Source organism: Sus scrofa, chromosome 1, assembly GCF_054392235.1.
Source record: "Sus scrofa isolate SSC_HxYL_T2T_F1_AM1 chromosome 1, Sscrofa_HxYL_maternal_Yorkshire_Landrace_v2.0, whole genome shotgun sequence".
In the NCBI taxonomy this organism is placed as follows: domain Eukaryota; kingdom Metazoa; phylum Chordata; class Mammalia; order Artiodactyla; family Suidae; genus Sus; species Sus scrofa.
Genome location: NC_139383.1, coordinates 84,979,716 through 84,999,633, shown reverse-complemented (window position 1 = coordinate 84,999,633; position 19,918 = coordinate 84,979,716). Strand labels below are relative to the sequence as shown.

Here is a 19,918-nt window from a genome sequence, read left to right as displayed (position 1 = left end):
AATAATTTTTATAAACTATCACATTTATAATAGATGAGCAATGAGGTCCTCTTGTGTAGCACACAGAAATATATCAAATCTCCTGGGGTAGACCATGATGGAAAATAATAAAAGGAAAGGAATGTATATATTTGTATGACTGGATCACTTTGTTGTACAGCAGAAATTGGCACATTCTAAATAAACTATAATTTCTAAAAATATAAATTTTTTAAATAAAGCATATTTTTATTAAAAAAAAACAGGCTAGCGTTTAATATGCTGTTAGGTTGGTCTACAAAGTTTGTATTTCTGCACAATTTAAGAAAAAATATTCACTTAATTAATATTAGTACTGAAATCATTGCCAGTCATTTGGCAAATGACGCTTGACACCATTGAAAGGTATCGACAACTCATTAGTGAGTAGAGATTTGGTAGAAAAAACAAAATTCATACAAACAAGACCAAATATTCAAGAATCTTTCTTCAAAGAATGCTTCTGAGAAATAGACTCATAGGCTATTACATTACTACATCAAATGTGCCCTCAGTTTAGTGACATAGTCTGTTGACATTATCAAGGTGAGAGAATGACATTAATAAATATTTTCCCATTTTCTCAAAGAAAGATATATTTTATCATTTTATTAGAATATCAATAAATTGAATACTTCATTTTTTTAACTTTAGTGGCAGGCTTTTTTATAAACATTTTTTTATAATGACTATTGCACATTTGTAAAGAAATAGCTGAAGGAGAAGCACACACAGTTATTCACAAAATGTGAATTGCAGAAATGCAGTTATTACTAACTCAAATGATGTGCATTCAAAATAACATTTCAACAGCATACAAATTACTCAAAGTAATAAAAAGTGTTGATGTAGATCGATTTCACTCCTCATTTCAATGAAAAATTTTAAATGTTTATCTTTTTTTCATTTCAAACACACACACACAAAGCACTAGAATTTGAATTTAATTTAGTTTCTTTGATAGTTGATTTCAGCCATGACAAATTTTACTGAGCATTTTTTTCCTGATGATTCTTAAAAGAAAATACTGGTTTATTATATCCTCTTGCTTAGTTTTTATACAAATACTATAAAATACGTGTGTATAATAAAAACAGATTATTGCTCTTTCTCCACTTGCTCTGTATCAGACACTGGAACACAATTGTCTATATGCTTTCCATAATGGCAAATTCTTGTGGCCATGCCATGTCTGAAAAGACACAGAGGAATGTTAGATGCATATTACTAAGTGAAAGGTGCCAATATGAAAAAGGCTATACATTGTCTCATTCCAACTGTATGACATTATGGAATAGGTAAAACTATGGAGACAATTAAAATATCAGTGGTTGTCAGGGTTTGGGAACGGTGAGTGGTGAATAAACAGAGCACAGACAATTTTTAGGGCAGTGAATATACTCTGTATAAATACCGTAATGATGAATATATGTTATTATTCATTTGTCCAGACTCATAAAATGTATAATACTAAAAGTAAACCATAATGTAAACTTACTGACTTTGGTTGGTTATGATGTGACAATGTAGGTTGATCAATTGTAGTAAATGTACCACTCTGGTGGGAGATGTTGATGATGGGGATGCTATGCATATATAGGGGCAGGAGGTAGATGGAAATCTTTGCATCTTTCCCTCAATTTTGATGAGAACCTTACTATAAGAAATGAAGTTAATAAAAAATAAAGATTTTAAAAGAGAACCTAAAATTGTAATCATTTCAGAAATAAGTAAAATTTATTCAAGAAAGGTAAGAACATTTTAATCTCAGGAAATCATTTAATGTAATTCATCACATCAAGATACATAAATATAAAAATCATATAATCATCTCAATAGAGATGGTCTTTATATCAAATTCATTTGACACATAAAATACTAATTTATGATTTTCAAAAACCTGATGAAAGAAATAGCTTCCTTAAAAGCTGATGTGTATTTCAACTTTAAATCAGCATCTTAATGAGGAAATTAGTATTGTTCACATAGATGGAATGAAAAAAATCTTCTATCTCTATTATTATTTAACTATTTCATTGTACTGTATCTATTTGACAGAGAAATTAGAAAAGAAAAATCAATTAGAAGTGTATGATTTTATTTTTATTTTATTTTATTTTATTTTGTTTTGTTTTGTTTTGTTTTTTAGGGCTGCACCCACAGCATATGGAAATTCCCAGGCTAGGGGTTAAACAGAGCTGTAGCTGCAGGCTTACACCACAGCCACAGCAATGTAGGATCCAAGCTGTGTCTATGAACTATACAACAGCTCACAGCAACACTGGATACTTTAAGCCACTGAGGGAGCCAATTTCCACTGAGTCACAGTGGGAACTTCCAAAAGCATAAGATTTTTCTAAAAAGAGGAGGAAGAAGTTCCTGTTGTGGCTTGGTGGTAATGAACCAAACTAGTATCCATGAGGATGCAAGTTTAATCCCTGGCCTCACTCAGTGGGCTAAGGATCTGGAGTTGCCTTGAGCTATGGTGTACGTTCCAGACATGGCCCAGATCTGGCATTGCTGTGGCTGTGGCATAGGCCAGCAGCTGCAGCTCTAATTAGACCCCTAGGCAGAGAACTTCCATATGCCGCAGGTGCAGCCCTAAAAAAGACAAAAAATAAAATAAAATAAAATAAAATAAAATAAAATAAAATAAAATAAAATAAAATAGGAAAACTATGTTCATTTGTATATGGTAAGATGCTATATATAAAACCAACCAAACACCAGTGGAAAAGCTGCCTCAAGAGAGAAAAATAGAAAATTGATGTACAGAAATTAATGGCCCTCATTGACTCAAAAAATATCTGTATAAATACAATGAAAGGGAATTCTCATTGTGGCTCAGCAGTTTAAGAGCCTGACATAGTATCCATGACAATGCAGGTTCAATCCCTGGCCTCACTCAGTAGGTTAAGGATCCAGCATTGCTATAAGCTGCAGCATAGGTTGGAGATTTGGCTTGGATCTGGCATTGCTGTGGCTATGGAGTAGGCCTGCAGCTGTAGCTCTGGTTCAACCCCTAGCCTGGGAATTTCCATATATCTCAGATGCAGTGGTAAAAAGAAAAATAAGTAAATATAACAGAATACCCTATTTATTAATATTGGTAATAAAAATAAAATAGCTAAGCATAAATTTAATAAAATATATAAAACATATCAGGAAAAATATGATACCTTCAAAGATGCAAAAGAACAAATTGAAATATATATCATTTTCTTGAATAGGAAAATTTAGCATCATAAAAAAGTCATTTATTTTCAGTAGGTAAAATTATAAATGTAACATGATTATGACAAAAAAATTCATCAATTTTTTTAGTTATGGATAAATTGATTATAAAGATTACATTATAGAATAAACCAGTGGAAGTAGCTAGAAAATTTTCCAAATAAAAAGCAAAACATATGGGAGGTGAAAAGAGAGTCTACTCATACTCATTTTAAACACTGTAAAGTGACTAAAATGAAAATATTAGCATTTGTACATGAATTGAAATTCAGCTCAATGAAACACAATGAAGAGCCAACAGACATTTTATATACAAATATTTAGTAGACAAGGAAAGCAGCATTTTAATTAGTGGAGGAAATTTTGGACTTGTTAATAACTGTAAAAACTGTATGGTTAGATTTTTTTAAAAAAAGATGTATCTTACACCAAACCAAAATAAATCCCAAATGGATTAGAGCTCTGAATTCACATTTGTAACCATGCAAGTATTAGAAAAAAACATGGTTAAATTACTTTATAATCTGCAAATATTCAAAATCCAGAGGAAAATAAGAAATTATTGACAAATAATAAGCAAAAAAAGAGAAAAATACAAATAAAAAGTAAAAAGAATGTGTAATAGGTAATAAAGGGCTAATATCTTATTTATAAAAAATTCCAAAACTTGGAATTGAAAGACCAACAGTCTGATAGAAAAATGGAGTAGTTCCATAAAACGTGATTGATATGCAACATATGCAAATTATTTTATACATATGAATAATGCCTACCTTCACTCAAAATTATAGAAAGCAAGTTAAACTATTCCGAATTACCATGTTTATACAATTGGTTAAAAATCAAAAAGATTGAGAAAATGCTCTATATAGGCATTTCTTAGAAAAAAAATGCTTTATTCATTATTACAGTATCACAAAAATGATGCATCCCTATGTGGAAGAATTTGAAAGTATTTACCTAATTTTTCTATGTATTATCCTTTGACTTTGAGATCTCACTTGTACATCCTGGAAAATATATAAAATATCCCATAAGTAAGGCTATTAATTGTGGCATTAATTAAAGAGCCATCAATAGGGAACTGGCTGAATAACCTATTGTACATTCACTCAAAGCAGTACTATGCAGCTCTGAGGAAGAATGAGAAAGATTTCTATATCTTGATAGAGTGATAGAATGCTTTAGAATACATTTTAAGTGAAAAAAGTACTCAGTGCTACTAAAGACTGCCTGTATGTATGTAAGGAAAAACAGGTTATAAATCTGAATGTATATAATATAATATATTATGTTTTCTTTATTAAATTTTCAAAATAGATACCATGTAAATATAGGCGAATAAAAATAAAATTTTGCTTATGCAGGGAGTAGGGAAAAGGGTTAACAGAACAGGGAAAGAAACAAGACATTGTGAATTTTTTCCTAGTTTTACTTGGAACTATGCAAATATTTTACATAATTTATAATTCTACTTCAAAAAAAATTAAATACCTAAAATTGTAAAACATCCTAACACAACAGCTGTCACTTCCAGTGCATTTCAGTTTATATACAAGCTAACAGTCAGTGAACTGTCTGTTTAGGTTTTCTGCACCCTCAGTTGTGACCATGTGTATTTTCCATGTGTACCTGTAAAATTTTCCTATTATGTATTAGAAATTAAAATGAAAAATAACCATAGTCAGGTAAAGCGATCCCCTGCTTCTAGAACCTCTCTCTTCCTTCATGTGACATTCATCTCTCTCAAACACTGATTTGACCATATCACTCTGTTACTTAAGGACCAACAGAAGGCTTCGATTTGTTTTACAGAATAAAAAAATCACAGATTATGTGTTTCATGGGTCTTTTCCAAATGTTCTGCATCTTCCCGGATTCATTTATCTGCCTCTTATCCTCACTGCTTTCCACTCCTTATTCATCACCACCCCTCACAACACTTTGTATTCAGGCCAACAGCTTTCTAACTTTGCCCTCCCCACCTCCATTTCATCATAGGTCACTGGTCTAGCAAAACCCTCCTTTCCTTCTTCCAACTCATTACTTTTCCTGCAATGAAAAACCTCTTAATCCAATGCAGTCTCTTCATCAAATGCTGTTATTATCTCTTTGCACTTCTGAAATTAATTCATTACTCAACATCCCTTATCCCCCGTAATTGACATAATTAGTACTAATTCTAATCTCCATTTATATCTATATGGACTACTTTCAGAGTGGAAACTCTATCCATGCAGAAAACTACTACCCGTGTGTTCTTCAACAGCTTCAAGTCCACTGTGAGCTGAAGAGACCTTCTCCAAGGTCATGGAACTTCTGCTCTGGCGAGATAAAAGCCACATCTAGGTGCTAATCAGCCAAGGAAATTTGGCTAACTCTACCATCTGGCTGTTCTAAGAAAGACTGCATATTATTCATGAATTCATCTGTACACCAAAAAATGCTATTGAAGCAAATTATATAATTAATAAGGAATTTATTTGAATGTGAATAGGAACACGATGACCTAGAAGAGGAGAATGGCATGAATATTTTAAAGAAGGTCACTTAGCTGGGCCAAACTAACGTGATTTGAATCCAATAGTGACGTAAGTTAGAGGCGGCATGTCAGTTTGAACACACAATTTCCTGGCTGGGTTAAGTTTGCATCACATTTTCAGCAGACGATTCTTCTCATAATATGCACTCAAAAACAGGCATGCCACTTTCTAAATGTCTTCCGAGACACTAATGCTTTGACACTCTCGATCAAATACACTGTTGGAAGGCTTTTTCTAAGAAAAATGTCACCCTTGTAGTGACACCTAGAATCTGACATGCTATAATTAATAATTGTTATAGCTTCTTGCATAATTCACTCTGTAGAATTGGTAGAAATAAGAGTCTTTCCCCAAAGACTTATTTCAACTAAAGGCAGAATTGAGGAGAATGCAAAATTAAATAGTTTGTAAAATAAGATGATCCTTCTTATGGCATAAAGTCTATTCAGTGATTGAAGGCAAGAATGTGAAGTGAAGAATTTGAAAAAAATGGAAAATATCAAGAGAAAAATAATAAGAAGTATATTTTGAAGTTTGATTTCTTTATCTGCAAAAGTTTAAGTAAACCATTTCCATATCTAGAGTGTTATTTAAAATAAATTACTAGATGAAGAGTAATTTTAGCTTCAGCACACCACATCAACTAGAAGTGAAGAAGGGGATTCTGAAATATCAAATGCCTTCACCCTGTATCACCCAACCCTTTCCTTAACTATATCTGTTTCTGAACACACAGACACACACACACACACAAGCACACAGAGCAGGAACAGAGAGAAAGCAATTGTAGAGAACAGATGGAGCTTGTGAAAGAAGGAAATGATAAGAAGCCTTTGAATCAGACTTGACTTTGGAAGCTCAAAATTAACAAGATTAAAATTTGATTTTTAATTTTTAAAAATTTTCTGAAATTATAAAATCTAATCAAGATATCATTCTTCACCACCAATTGAGAAAGAGAATTAGCAGACAGATTTTGTGGTGCTCTAGATATTAAAAAAATAATTAACATTTATTCATATGTATATCACAGTGAGTTTTATATATGTGTGCGTGTGTGTATATATAGAGAGAGAGTTGGATTTACACATTTCAAATCTAGTTTAGATCTGGAAACTCAGCAATTTCACTCTCTCTGAAAATGTTTAAGGCAGAGAAAATAGATCACTTTTTAAAAATCATTTTATTTGTAGTATAGTTGATTTACATTGTTGTAACATGTACATTCTTTTTCTCATACCATCCTCTGTCATGTTCTAGCCCAAGAAATTGGATACAGTTCCCTGTGCTGTACAGTGGGACCCCATTCCTTATCCATTCTAAATGTAATAGTTTGCATCTACCATCCCCAAACTTCTGGTCCATCCCGAAAATAATTACCTTGAAAGCAACAGGAATGAAATATTTTTCTAATAGTTCCACCTTCAAAATTATATATATAAAAGTTTCATGCTTAAAGGATTCCTTTCTTCCAGTCATTAAGAATGCTGAGGACCTTCTTGTTTTTCAATATGAAAATGAAGTATGTTTCTCTGAACCTTTTAGCTTGTAAATTAAAATTTGCATGGAATTAGTCATAATTAGTAATCAACAATGTATTCAACTGAATGATTAGGGACTTTGGGAACATCAAAAAGTCTTTGAACAATAACAAAAATGAATCTTAGGAGAAAAGCATAAACACAAGTATAGTATCATTTTGTAAGATTCAATAAACATGTGCTAAGAGCTCTGAATGAAAACAGAGAACCCTTCGGTTTAGTAAACATAACATCAAGACGAAGAGTTTTCAACACAGATATCTGCGTGCTAGTTGTTGATGGACCTTAAATATATGCACATTTGTATGTAAGAAAATATACACATAGCCCACTTATATTTCCCTCTTATATCATTCCAATAGGAAATTCTTTATCTCCTACTCATATGTACTACCATTTCTCTCAATAAATATTTAATAGTTTTGTCCTTGAAAAATGTCTTATATCAAATTTATCCAAAATAAAGGAACAGTTCTTCTTAAAGGACATGTAAATTGAAAGGCATTTAAAGTAACACTCTAAAATCTACAAATATATTCAACTTTCTAAATATAGAACAACCCCCCACACAAAATTATCCCCTTAAAGAAAAATACAAAAATACATTATAGGAAACAGAAACACAATCAAATGTTTCAAAACCAAGCTTATAGTTACCAAACTGGAAATGTGGGGGATGTGGGGAGGGATAAATTAGGAGGTGGGATTAACATATACACACTACTATATATAAAATAGAAAGTAATGAGGATTTGCTATATAGCACAGGACAGTCTACTCAGTACTGTGTAATAACCTACATGGGAAAAGAATCTGAAAAGGAACAGATATATGTATAACTGATTTACTTTGCTGTACACTGGAAACTAACACAATTTGTAAGTCAACTATACTCCAATAAATTTTTCAAAATATGCTGTAGGAACCTGTGGATTAAATGAGCCCATAGGATGCTTTCAGGAAATAAAATCACTATCTCATATGGCGGTGTCCATTCTTATCAAGGTAAAGTTCTTTTACCAGGAGAGGAAGGGGAGGGGACTGCATAAAACTACCTTTGATGCTTTGTCAAAATATATCCTTCTGCATGACAGAATCTCAGATATGACAAAGGGAAGGGGATCTTTATTTTAGAAAGCTTTTCAGTTTATCCTGACATGTTTACTCTAGCCGGTGTCACCCACAGTACTGAAAACCACAGTACTGAAATTTCCTCAACTGCTAACAGAGAATATTTGTTTAATTCAATTTTATATATATTTATGGGAATTCATAAAGTGTGTTAGTCTCCTTAAATTCTCAGCTTAAGGAAACCTTCACCAACACTCACCTCTCTCCACACAGCTTTCCTCCCCATTGTTGTCCTTCTCTGCTCATAAAGCCCCTAGGACAGTATGAACTTCTTTGCAGAACAGATACTGAGTCATAGACCTTGAAAAACTTATGGTTTCCAAAGGAGACAGTTTGGGGGGTGGGGAGATGTGCTGGGTTTGTGGGTTGGAAATCCTATAAAACTGGATTGTGATGATCATTGTACAACTATAATAAATTCATTGAGTAATAAAAAAGTAAAAAAAAGAAAAAGAAAAAAGAAAATAACTGAAGTAAAAATGGCAAAAATAAAAAAAATAAAGTTTTAGGTGTATGGACCCCCCATCCAAAAAAAAGCCCCTAGGACACACCCCTCTAACAAAGCAGTTACTATACTCCTTAGCTTGTCATTGAAAGTGTTTTTTGTTGTTGTTGTATTGTTTTGTTTTGCTTCGCTTTTCAGGACCATACTCACAGCATATGGAGGTTCCCAGGCTAGGGGTCAAATCCGAACTGCAGCTGCTGGCCTACACCACAGCCACAGCAATGCAAGAATGAGCCACATCTGGATTCTAGTCGCAGCTCATGGCAACGCTGGCTCCTTAACCCACTGAGTTGGGTTAGGGATCGAACCCACATCCTCGTGGATACTAGTCAGGTTCCTTACTGCTGAGTCACAATGGGAGCTCCAAGGGTTTTTTAGTACCGATATTCTTTACACACTTAGGACCTGAAGAATATCTTGTATACAGATGTACATGTAGCGCTTGGCAGGTGAAAGAGTGAATGAATAAACATATTCACAAATTCTATAAATCCTTATTGAGTGTCAATGGTGTGTCTCAGGCAAGGTTCTAGGTGCTAGGAATACAGCCACACACATCAAAGAACAAGAGAATGAACAAGGAAGGAGGGATGGAGAGAGAGAGGGTTAGATAAGAGTAAACAAGGAACAGTCTCTCTTCTCAAGGTCTATACTTTCTAATAGAGAAAAACATCTCTTCTTCCTTCAGTCAGCAGGCCATCAGTTCACGGGTATCTATTGAGCTTTACTTTGTGTCAGGGACACCCTGAGACACTCACAATGATGAATAGGAAGTACCAAGTGCCCATGTCAGTGACATTAGGATCTAGGGCAGCAGACAGTCAGTGGAGACTGGACATAGCAAAGTGTGATACAATATTTACAGATAGGTTCCAGGGAGAAGACAACAAGGATAGAAATAAATGGAACAGGTGATATAGGGACTGCTTCCTACAGGGTGCAGAGGGAAGCTCTCTCTATAATGTTATCTTTAAAAGACCCTGAAGGAGTACCACAGCATCAATGCTTTGGCATCCTTTAGTAAACTTGTTGTGTGTGCACAATTCAGTGACAGAACAGACCCTATCATTTTTTTGCAAAGCCACATTGTACTATCTATAAACTTTACTACAGAACCCAAATCCATTTAGCTGCCAAAAAGATGCCTCTAATCCCACTATAAAGCCACCAAACCAAACAGGAGACATATAAGATTAAACATTTCTCTTTAGTAATGACTTTTCTATTCATCCAACCCACCCTAGCCCCCATCTACTTTCCAGCTGTTCAGCCCTTCCCAATTCCCATTTTTAGAATCCATTACTCATATTTTTTTAAAGAAACCCGAGTTCCCCGAGTATTTAATATAAAAGTAATTTTATACCTAAATACATCCCATAACCTCAACTCCAATTTACTATATTAAAAAAGTTACACATGTTATAATCATTTCTACTAGGAGTTCCTGTCATGGCTCAATGGAAACAAATCTGGCTAGTATCCGTGAGGACACAGGTTCGATCCCTGGCCTTGCTCAGTGGGTTAAGGATCCAGCATTGCCATAAGCTTGGCATAGGTCACAGATGTGGCTCGGATCTGGTGTTGCTGTGGCCGTGGTGTAGGCCAGCAGCTACAGCTCCTATTCGACCTCTAGCCTGGGAATCTCATGGGTGTGGCCCTAAAAAGACAAATAAAATTATTTCTAATAAATTTCTTTTAAAATAACTGCTATCTCATACTCTAAGCTTGTTTCCAGGATCCAGGTTTGCAGTCAATACTCTTAATATTGCTATAAACTTTCCAAAATCTATGGTCTCTATACACCCATTTATATTATCAATTTCCCCTATTAAACCACCAGTCTCTCCCACAATGCCAGTTTTTAGAACTGTACAGGAAAGGGAAGAAATACAATGAAACATTGACTTTTTGTTAATTACTCTTTCTATTTTTACTTTCTCCAGCTGTATAAATTCCTCATAATGCTAATCCTTCCATGACTTTATCTACCACCTTGATACCAAGGAGCCCAAACTCATGATCTCTATCCCCACCCTGCACACCAGACTGTCAACTCTCTGCCAGCCTCTGACCTCAGAATATCCATAGGTTCCCAAGGAACCTAATCATTGTGCTATCCCTGAATAAGTCCTTCTGACTTTCCTATCTGCATTTCACCCATATTCCAGTCACTCAAGTCCCAAACTTTTGAGTTACCTCATATTTTTCCCTCACACTCACTTGCTAGTCTTGAAAATATTTCATTTGGCAGTATGTCACTCAATCTTCTCTACTTTTTCATTCCCCCTATTAAGCCACTGGCTCAGATCTGGGGTTTTGCAATAGGAAGCCTAAGTGGTTTTCTAATTCTAGGATCCATTTCTTCAAGTTTTTTTTTTTTAATGCATCATCACCATATGAGGCATCCTAAACACAAAACCAAGTACAAGGTGTCCTATCCTGATCCTACAGAAATGCATTAAAATTCTTTAGCTGAGCATTCAAGACCTTCCATGCTATAAATCCAATCTCTACTTCCATGAGAAACAACACTATTCATCAAACTGCTCATTATTCGCAACACCCACTGCTTTCTGCCCACTTCTTAATTTGCCACGATGTTCTCTTAGCCTGAAAACATCTTTCCCTCCTCAGCTCTTCCACCAGTTGGTAAAATTTTAATAATTTTATCAAATGATATGAATTGTTATTTTCTTATACATTTTTCCATAATACAATTTCTCCACTACTGGATTGCATTACTATTTCAACGAGGTTTAAAAATTTTTTGTTTTATTATGTGGAAAATTAGCTCAGTCGGTTAGAGCATGGTGCTAATAATAAAAAAAATTATTTTTACTTCTGTAAGTCAATTTAGGCTTTTCTAAACTCTCAAAATGCTAATACCTCTTCCATTAAAAACATTGTATTTTCCATCCTTAGACTTTTTTTTTTAATTACGCACTTCTTAAATACTTACAATGTTTTGCCTTGTGTTATAGTTATTTACTGTTCTCTACTTCCCTACCTCCAAATTAAAATCCCTACCCCCAAAATAAAGCTACCCACTGGGATAGGGTATTTATCTTAATTTATTTATGTATGCACTTTTTAGTCTGTATGCTCACTTACTCTTTCATTCACTTTTGTGTACAGCACTGACCCATAAAGGATTTGACATTGCTTTCTGAGTTACTTACAGTGTGATTATTAAAATATATAATAAAATATGATACAAATAAAAAAAATAGAGTATTAGAAGTCAGAAGTAGCAGAAGTTAACAAAATACATGGTTTTAAATACCATACTATCTCCTAGTTGTTGACCATAAATAAATAATTTAGGATCTCGTGCATGATTTATAACAATACTTAGTGTTATAAAGAGATTAATGAATTAACGAATGAAGAGATTAATGTTTATTTAGTGCTAACTGGATTACTCTTGCTACATTTTTTGAGAAACAAGCCAAAATTCTTCAGGATTATTTCTTATCCTTAGTAAATCAACTATATTATTTCTGCGTATTAATATTAATGGCATAATACATAAATAATGTTCAAGTGTGCTAGAATTTTAAGGAGAAAAAAGGTAACAGAATGGATAGGCTCAAAAGTGACCTTACATACAAGAATGTATGTATTTATATAAGTAAGGTACACATTTGTTGTCTCATTCATAAATATTCATTCAGGATGTGGAAGGTAGAAGCTATCAGGAATTTTAGAGACACAGGGAGGAGAATCTTTCCTAAATAATAATCATCATCATTCAAGAAAAAAGGAAGGCAGGAAAAAAATCAGTAAAGTGTTATTTCCATAGTCAAAGATTCTGGAAAGCTCAAATCCACTACTCTCAGTTCATCAAGAACATTATTCTTTCAGTATCTCTTCTTTCTGTGGCATCATTAGTCTCTCTTTTCTCACTACATCCTTCAATCCTCCCACCATTACAAAGCAATTTATTTTATCTCCATCATTTCAAATAAAACAAACAAAATAACTTGTCTCTGTAGACGTCTCCAACTATTATTTTTTTTATTCCCAGAAATAATTGTTAATAATACTTTCTGTCTCCATGTCTTACTTCCCCTCTCCTACTAGTCATGAATCTGTCCCAGTCAGGCTACGGAAACTGCTCTTATCAACGTCACTAAAGCTTTCTTGTTTCCAAGTCCAAGTTTTTTTTTGTTTTTTTTTTTTGTTTTTGTTTTTGTTTTTAACAGAGCAGTGGACAGCATTCCACATCATGAGTCATCCCCTACTTCTTTAAACACTGCTATCTAGCTCTTTGTCCAGTCCTGTCTCTTTCTACTCGTGGCTCAGCTTTAAAGTGTAGGCACTCTCAGAGTTCCTGTCGTGGCCCAGTGGTTAACGAACCCAACTAGCATCCATGAGGATGCAGGCTTGATCCCTGGCCTCACTCAGTGGGTTAAGGATTCAGTGCTGCCATGAGCTGTGGTGTAGGTCACAGATGGAGCTCAGATTCCCTGTTGCTATGGCTGTATGGTAAAGGCTGATGGCTACAGCTCCCTTTGGACCCCTAGCCTGGGAACCTCCATTAGCCGCAGGTGTGGCCCTAAAAGACAAAAAAAATAAATAAATGTAGGAGTTCTTCAGAGCTAAACTCCTGATCTGGCCTTTTCTCATGCTACAATTTTCCTTTTCTCTAAAAACTGTCTTTCAATTTTATGGCTTGAACACGCAATTCCTGAATACTTAAATACATATTTCCAACCTAGACTTTTCCAATGAGCTCAAGACTCATACAGAAGTGCCCATTGATGTCTCTTAGATGTCTGAAGTACATCCTAAACATGACACATCCAAAAGTGGACTTGGATCCTCACCCCCAAGCCTTTTCTTCCCAGGTCTTTAGTAAATTGCACCCCCATCTACCCTATGGTTCAACCCATATTCCTGGTAGATATGCTTTATACCTTTCCCCCTTTCTTCTCATGCTTCACACTATCAATCAGGACATGCTACCAGTTCTGCTTCCAAAATATAGCTAACATCTCTTCTTATTTACTTCTCTACTATAGCATCCTAGTCCAGGCCATTATCATCTTCTCAGTGCACTCTTTTCTCCGCCTCCTACATGTGATTCTTGCTGTCTTTGCTTTTGTTTTGTCTTTGCTTCCTTCAGTTCACTTCTCACACAGAATCTTAGGTGAAAGTACCTCTGATTCCTCTCTCTCTCTGATTTAAAATTATTGACTGGCTCCCAAATGCCTTTTCTTGTCCTATGATGTTCTACATCACCTTACGTCATGGCCCACTTATTCTCTCGACTCCAATCAAACCATCTCTATCTGTTCCTGAAATTCTCCAAGATCTTCCGTGATTGAATTATTTTGTTTATGCTATTTTTTTCTGCCTGAGATGCTCTTTACCTGTTTGTTTTTGTAACCAAGCAGGGCTCCGTAAGGCTCCTGGGCACACTAGCCTTTCTGTGTCCTTCATTTCTCGTTTTTAGAGAATAAGCCTCAGCCTCCATGAACTTCCCTGAGTTCCAAAGGACAGTTACTAATCAGAGAAGGGAGGGGATGCAGAGACCAGGGAGGAGCAGTCAACAGACAACAGTGCAGGCTTGGGGCAGGGTCCTGCTTCCCCCTGGGGAGGGGAATACATAACAGTATCTTTGAGCCTTTCCACAGAACTAAAACCCCCAACAAAGGAAAGAACTACTTGATGAAGCAGTCTTCATTCTGGGAAGGAGGAGGACCACTAGAACCAATCCTGGGACCACTAAATACCAGCTTTGAAAGACAATGCAAATGTGCTTCTTCCCTGATCTTTATCTGTGGTTCTATTTTTCCATTCCTCAAACCATAAAGCCACCTTCTAATCTCTTCCAAGGGTGGCACAGTCTTGAGGCATTACCCTGCTGTGGACCCCTTTGCCTAGCAAAGCAATAAAGCTACCTTTTCTTCCTTCACCCAAAACTTAGTCTCCACATTTCTCTTTGGCACCTGCAGACAGAGGCCAGGTTTCAGCAACATTTGTATGACCGAATCTTCCTTTAGGTATTCATTTGTTGCCTCAGAGCAATGGTCACTGACATTGTCAATAGTTTTTTCTTTTCCCTAGAGAATTTAATATTATTATCACTGATTTATTTATTTAGTTCTGTCTCTCTCACTAATCTATCTCCTCCATGTGGAAAGGCAGTCTTTGTCTTTCACTCATTTCTGTCCAAATATCTCACACAATGCCTGGTAGGTAGTTATCAAAATAAATATTTTTCCAAATAAATATATTTTAAATGAACAAGTGAATTATATACTATTACTAATAATTTAAATTGATTTTCTATTTTATGGGAAATTGTCTACTGAACTCTGATGAAAGTCATTATTGGACTTTCAGAATTGGACAGATTTAGACAGAATTGGACAGATTTAGCATGTAGGTCAATGAAAACAAAAAGAGAGAGAAGCCAACCATTAAACATTTGTTATACCTGAAGCATCAGTGTCTGAGCTAGCTTGTTTTTATTTATGTACCTTCCTCATCACTCAAAATTAGGAGGTAAATTCCCAGAATTTTATGGGAATTTCCTTTTCCAGTATCTTCAGGATATTAATTGGCTTACATTCATTTTTTTATTAGTTTGTGAGTTTATGGGAAGATTTAGGTTTTCATGGAATTATGTATTAGATAATTTTTTTAGTGTCTTACTTCAGTCTAGGTTGTAATGTTAACACTTCAGCATGATGTGAGAAACCTGAAAGACAGCAAAACAAATAAACTATTTAGGTAATTCCCTTAAGCCAATCTCCAAACCAGACCTTATCTCAATTGAGTATCAGATGATGAAACTAAGGTTGTACAAATTGCTGCTTGTTAAAAATGGAATCCACTGAGGGAGTTCTCTGGTGGCACAGTGGGTTAAGTGTCCAGTGTGATCATTGCAGTGGCTTGGGGTCACCGCTGTGGTGAAGGTTTGATCCCTGTTCTGGGAACTTCCATATACTGGGAGCATGGGACAAAAAAAAAAAAATGGAGCTTATTGAAATCAACTGGCTGCAACACTGGACAGTAAGGATGCATAATCAACTACATAATATTTTGCCTTATTTAATGTCCATAGCTTAAGAACTATAATTGCATAAAGGCTTTTTATGTGACTATAATTGCCAAGCATCCTTTACTCCCAATGGCTGCTCATAAAATAGTTGTGATGATCCAAACACAACTGATTTGAGTAGGAGAACAGAATTTGAAAATACTAACATCTCTTCTTCCAAAAGTGCTATTATTTTTCAAAAACACCATCCCACGTCCCAGAAGATATCTGTTCTAAACATTAAATGCAGCTATCTGTTCTTAGCATTAAAATTTAGCTTGTGAATCTCTTAAAACATTTGAGAATAGTTTATTTGATTTTGCCCTTCAAAAACCTTTTTTTTCCCAATCAATATCTGACTAGCTTTGAGAAATCTGGCAATCATGTGTTATTTGGTAATGATGATGACTGTCCCACTTACTTTGCCTCTGCCTTTGAAACCAAATCTGGAGAATATTTCTATTCAATAATGTGTTCCTCCTTAAAACATCTGGCTACTTCATTTTTACCTCCCTTTTCACTTAGATTTAAAATTGGTATAATCTATGATTATATGGTAACCATATTCATTGAATAAACCAATGCATTTATCTATTAAGTATAGATACTTGTGGGACAGAACATTAAAATATTTGAAACATAAACTGAATCAGAGAATCTAAGATATGGGGTCAATGTGCACACAGTGATTGTGGATAATTCTGTTTTTTTCTGAAGGCTTCATTATCGTTAACTCCTTGAATAAAGTATCAAAAAGATTTTAAAAAGTTTCTTTTACAAGTGTTTCCTGGTAGCAAAGATGTCCCTGAGCTATGTCTGATATATGACAAAATCTTGCCTTACGGGGAAAGAGCAGAAAATAGAAGATATTGGAACAATGGAAGGTGGGTCATTTATATAAGAGATGGTGTTTGTAAGGTGTACAGAAATTACAGGACAGATTAGAAAAGAATTCCTAAGTGTCTCCTAGATATCTGCTGTCCCTCATGTCCTTGATGTCTAGGAAAGAACCCATTTCAGGGGGGAAACCAGCCACCCAAGCATAGAGAACAGTGGAGTTAAGGACCACAAAGGAGAACTCACCCAGAAACATAGAGAACACCAAAACAGCCCATATTCAGATTGAGCAAATCATTCAGTGATGGAGGAGGCAGGCTATGCCAGTAGAGACCTCTTGGATGTTAACGTTGAAACACACACACACACACCCTAGGGAACTGTGAGTGAGTTTGGTAAGTACAATTATGAGACTCCTCTTTGGACTTTATGAGGTGGTGGCATGGTGGAATATGCCTTTTCTTAAGTAGAGCGTTTATTGATAAATTTTTAAGACAATTTTTTTCTCTATATATTTCATCTCCAGTCTCATGCAATTGTTATAGTCTTTGCCATACATTTAGTAGGTATTTATTGAGTTTCCACTATGTACCAGGCTTTGTGCTAGAGGAATTCAGATACATCGATGAATTTGATTGATTGATTTCAAAAAGCTTAGAGAACAGTGAGCTTCCAACAGTTTGAAGACTTCATTTATTTAGGTTTTGGCTGCATGCCCACAGCATGCAAAAGTTCCTAGGCAGGTATCACATCCAAGCCACCACAGTGAAAATGCTAAATCCTTAACTAGTAGGCCATGAGGGAACTCCTTGAAGACTTTATTTTTTTTAAGAGCAATTTCAGGTTCATAGCAAAATTGTGAAGAAGGTAGAGAGATTTTTCTGTCCCCACACACCCATAATCTCCCCCATCATCAACATCCCTGACCCTAGCGGTACCTACGAATTAACGAACTGATACTGACACATTGTAATCATCCATCGTTCACAGTTTATGTTGGGGTTCACTCTTGGTTTTGTACATTCTTTGGTTTTGGAAATTTGTTTCTATTTTTAAGTTGTAACCACATTTTCTTCTAATGATAGAGTCCTTGAAATGGAAATAGTCAGTTTGTTTCTGTGAGTAAATTTCCCAGTTATCTTTGTTTTGGAGTTACTTCCGCTGGCCTACACCACAGCCACAGCAATACCAGATCTGAGCTGCGACTGCAACCTACACTGCAGCTTGCAGCAACACTGGATCCTTAACCCACTGAGTGAGGCCAGGGATCTAACCCACATCCTCATGGATACTAGTTGAGTTCTTAACCTGCCAAGGCACAACAGGAACTCCCCATTTATCTTGATAGGGATCCAAGTCAACGAAATAGTATAAGAAAAAAAGAAAAGGCATCTCACAGTATAACTTCTAAAAGTATCTCAGTACAAGTTCCGTCAAATTAGATAATTAGGGAGGCAGCACATAGGATGTATCCATTCATCTAGACTGTCAGTTATGTACCATGCCTTGAGCATCTTTCATGTGAATATCCTGGAACCAGGCACAGGTGATATGTCCTGAATGAACACACCATGCTGCTGCGCTTAAATATAGACAAAGAGATCATTCCACTGAGATACATGAAAACAGAAGTTGCTACAATGACACACAATTGCCAGGTGATTGGCAGCTTTTCCAGACCAGAGAGGGGACTGTAGAAAGTAGGATGGCAGAAAATATTTCATAGATTGCATTTCCCCTGGGAAATTGCAAGAATTAGAATAATTGATGATACGAATCATCTTAGTTAGCCTTCCAATGAAATTAGAATCATCCCTCTTGCCAAATATATCATTGCTACAATTATACATGTATTGACCAAACATGATGCTGACAGTATCTCAATGCTGGAGGCAGAAGGAATCATAACACTGAGAAATTAACTAGACCTGCCTGACCCTCCGACTTTCTCTCACATAATTTTCAGCCCAACAGACATGGTACCCACCTCTAGGCCTAGTGTTAAATCAGAGTCTCTTTAATCAAATTCAAGTACTGTAACAGTAACTCCGCAAAATAATTTGTACACAAAGACAGGACTTCTAGATTCTTCTTGCCTTCATGGACTTGTGAATGGACATGTTCTCAATTGAAGGACTTCTCTGTACCCCTATATAATTGTTTTTCTAGGAGATGTAGCAGGGCTTCTTTTTCTTTAGTCCATCTGTCTCTTCAGTCACAGATTAATGGCTCTCCCCTTGGAAATGTTCAGACTTTTTGGAAAAATAGCAAATGACATAAATCCAGAATTTTTTAGTAGGTAGAAGATCTATGTTCTGCTTCCTTTACTTTGGCATATTTGAATAAAACATCAAGACACTGTAAAGTCTAAGAAAATGGAAATCTTGATTTAGAATAAGTATCCACTCTTTCCCCATTCTTTGTTTCTGTTTACTTCCAACCACTCTCCCATAGCTACATTTATATATATATATTATGTTTCTGAACTTGAAAACCATACATCAACCTATAAATACACAATACATGCACACATAGATACACACACTTTTTAAACTTTTTTTTCCTATAGCACATTTCAATGGATTAGGCACTGAGATCAAACAAATAAGACATGGTCCCTGCTTCCCTAGAAGTTCTAGTATAAATTAGACAATAGGAACACAAATAAACATACAAGCATTCAGGCAGCTGTACAAACATTTATTAATGAATAATGTATATCCATTTCTAAAATATTGGTAAATAAGGGTTATGTCAGTGAAAATGAAAAATGAACTGAAAAACCTTTTAATCATATTGTTGAAAAGAGGCCTTTGGGACCATCAAGGTCGGTCAGCAGCTTCATTGTACAGAAAGGAGAAGTGCCAGCATGGTTGCAGGGGTGGGTATAGGGAAAAGAATCATAGCATTACCTGACATTGGTGGAGCAAGGCTCTTTGTAGGGCAAATTTCTGAATGCTCTGAGAAGAATGGACTGAGCTCTCAAATAATTGGATAAATTATCAACCTGAAGACAAGATTTTTTTCAAATGGTAACAGTGAAAAAGCCTTCTAAATT

At 35.3% G+C, this 19,918-nt stretch overlaps 1 protein-coding gene across 5 annotated transcripts in view; it reads right to left on the bottom strand.

Annotated features, from left to right (window-relative positions):
* Window positions 1-19,918, bottom strand: part of TENT5A (terminal nucleotidyltransferase 5A) — a 374,940-nt gene that overhangs the window by 120,284 nt on the left and 234,738 nt on the right. The window contains exon 6 of one of the 5 annotated variants that reach the window (XR_014840196.1): window positions 15,636-15,681. The exons of the other annotated variants lie outside the window; for them this stretch is intronic. The gene's annotated coding sequence lies outside the window, so the exon portion shown is untranslated. The remainder of the gene's footprint in view (window positions 1-15,635; window positions 15,682-19,918) is intronic. 5 annotated transcript variants of the gene reach the window in all.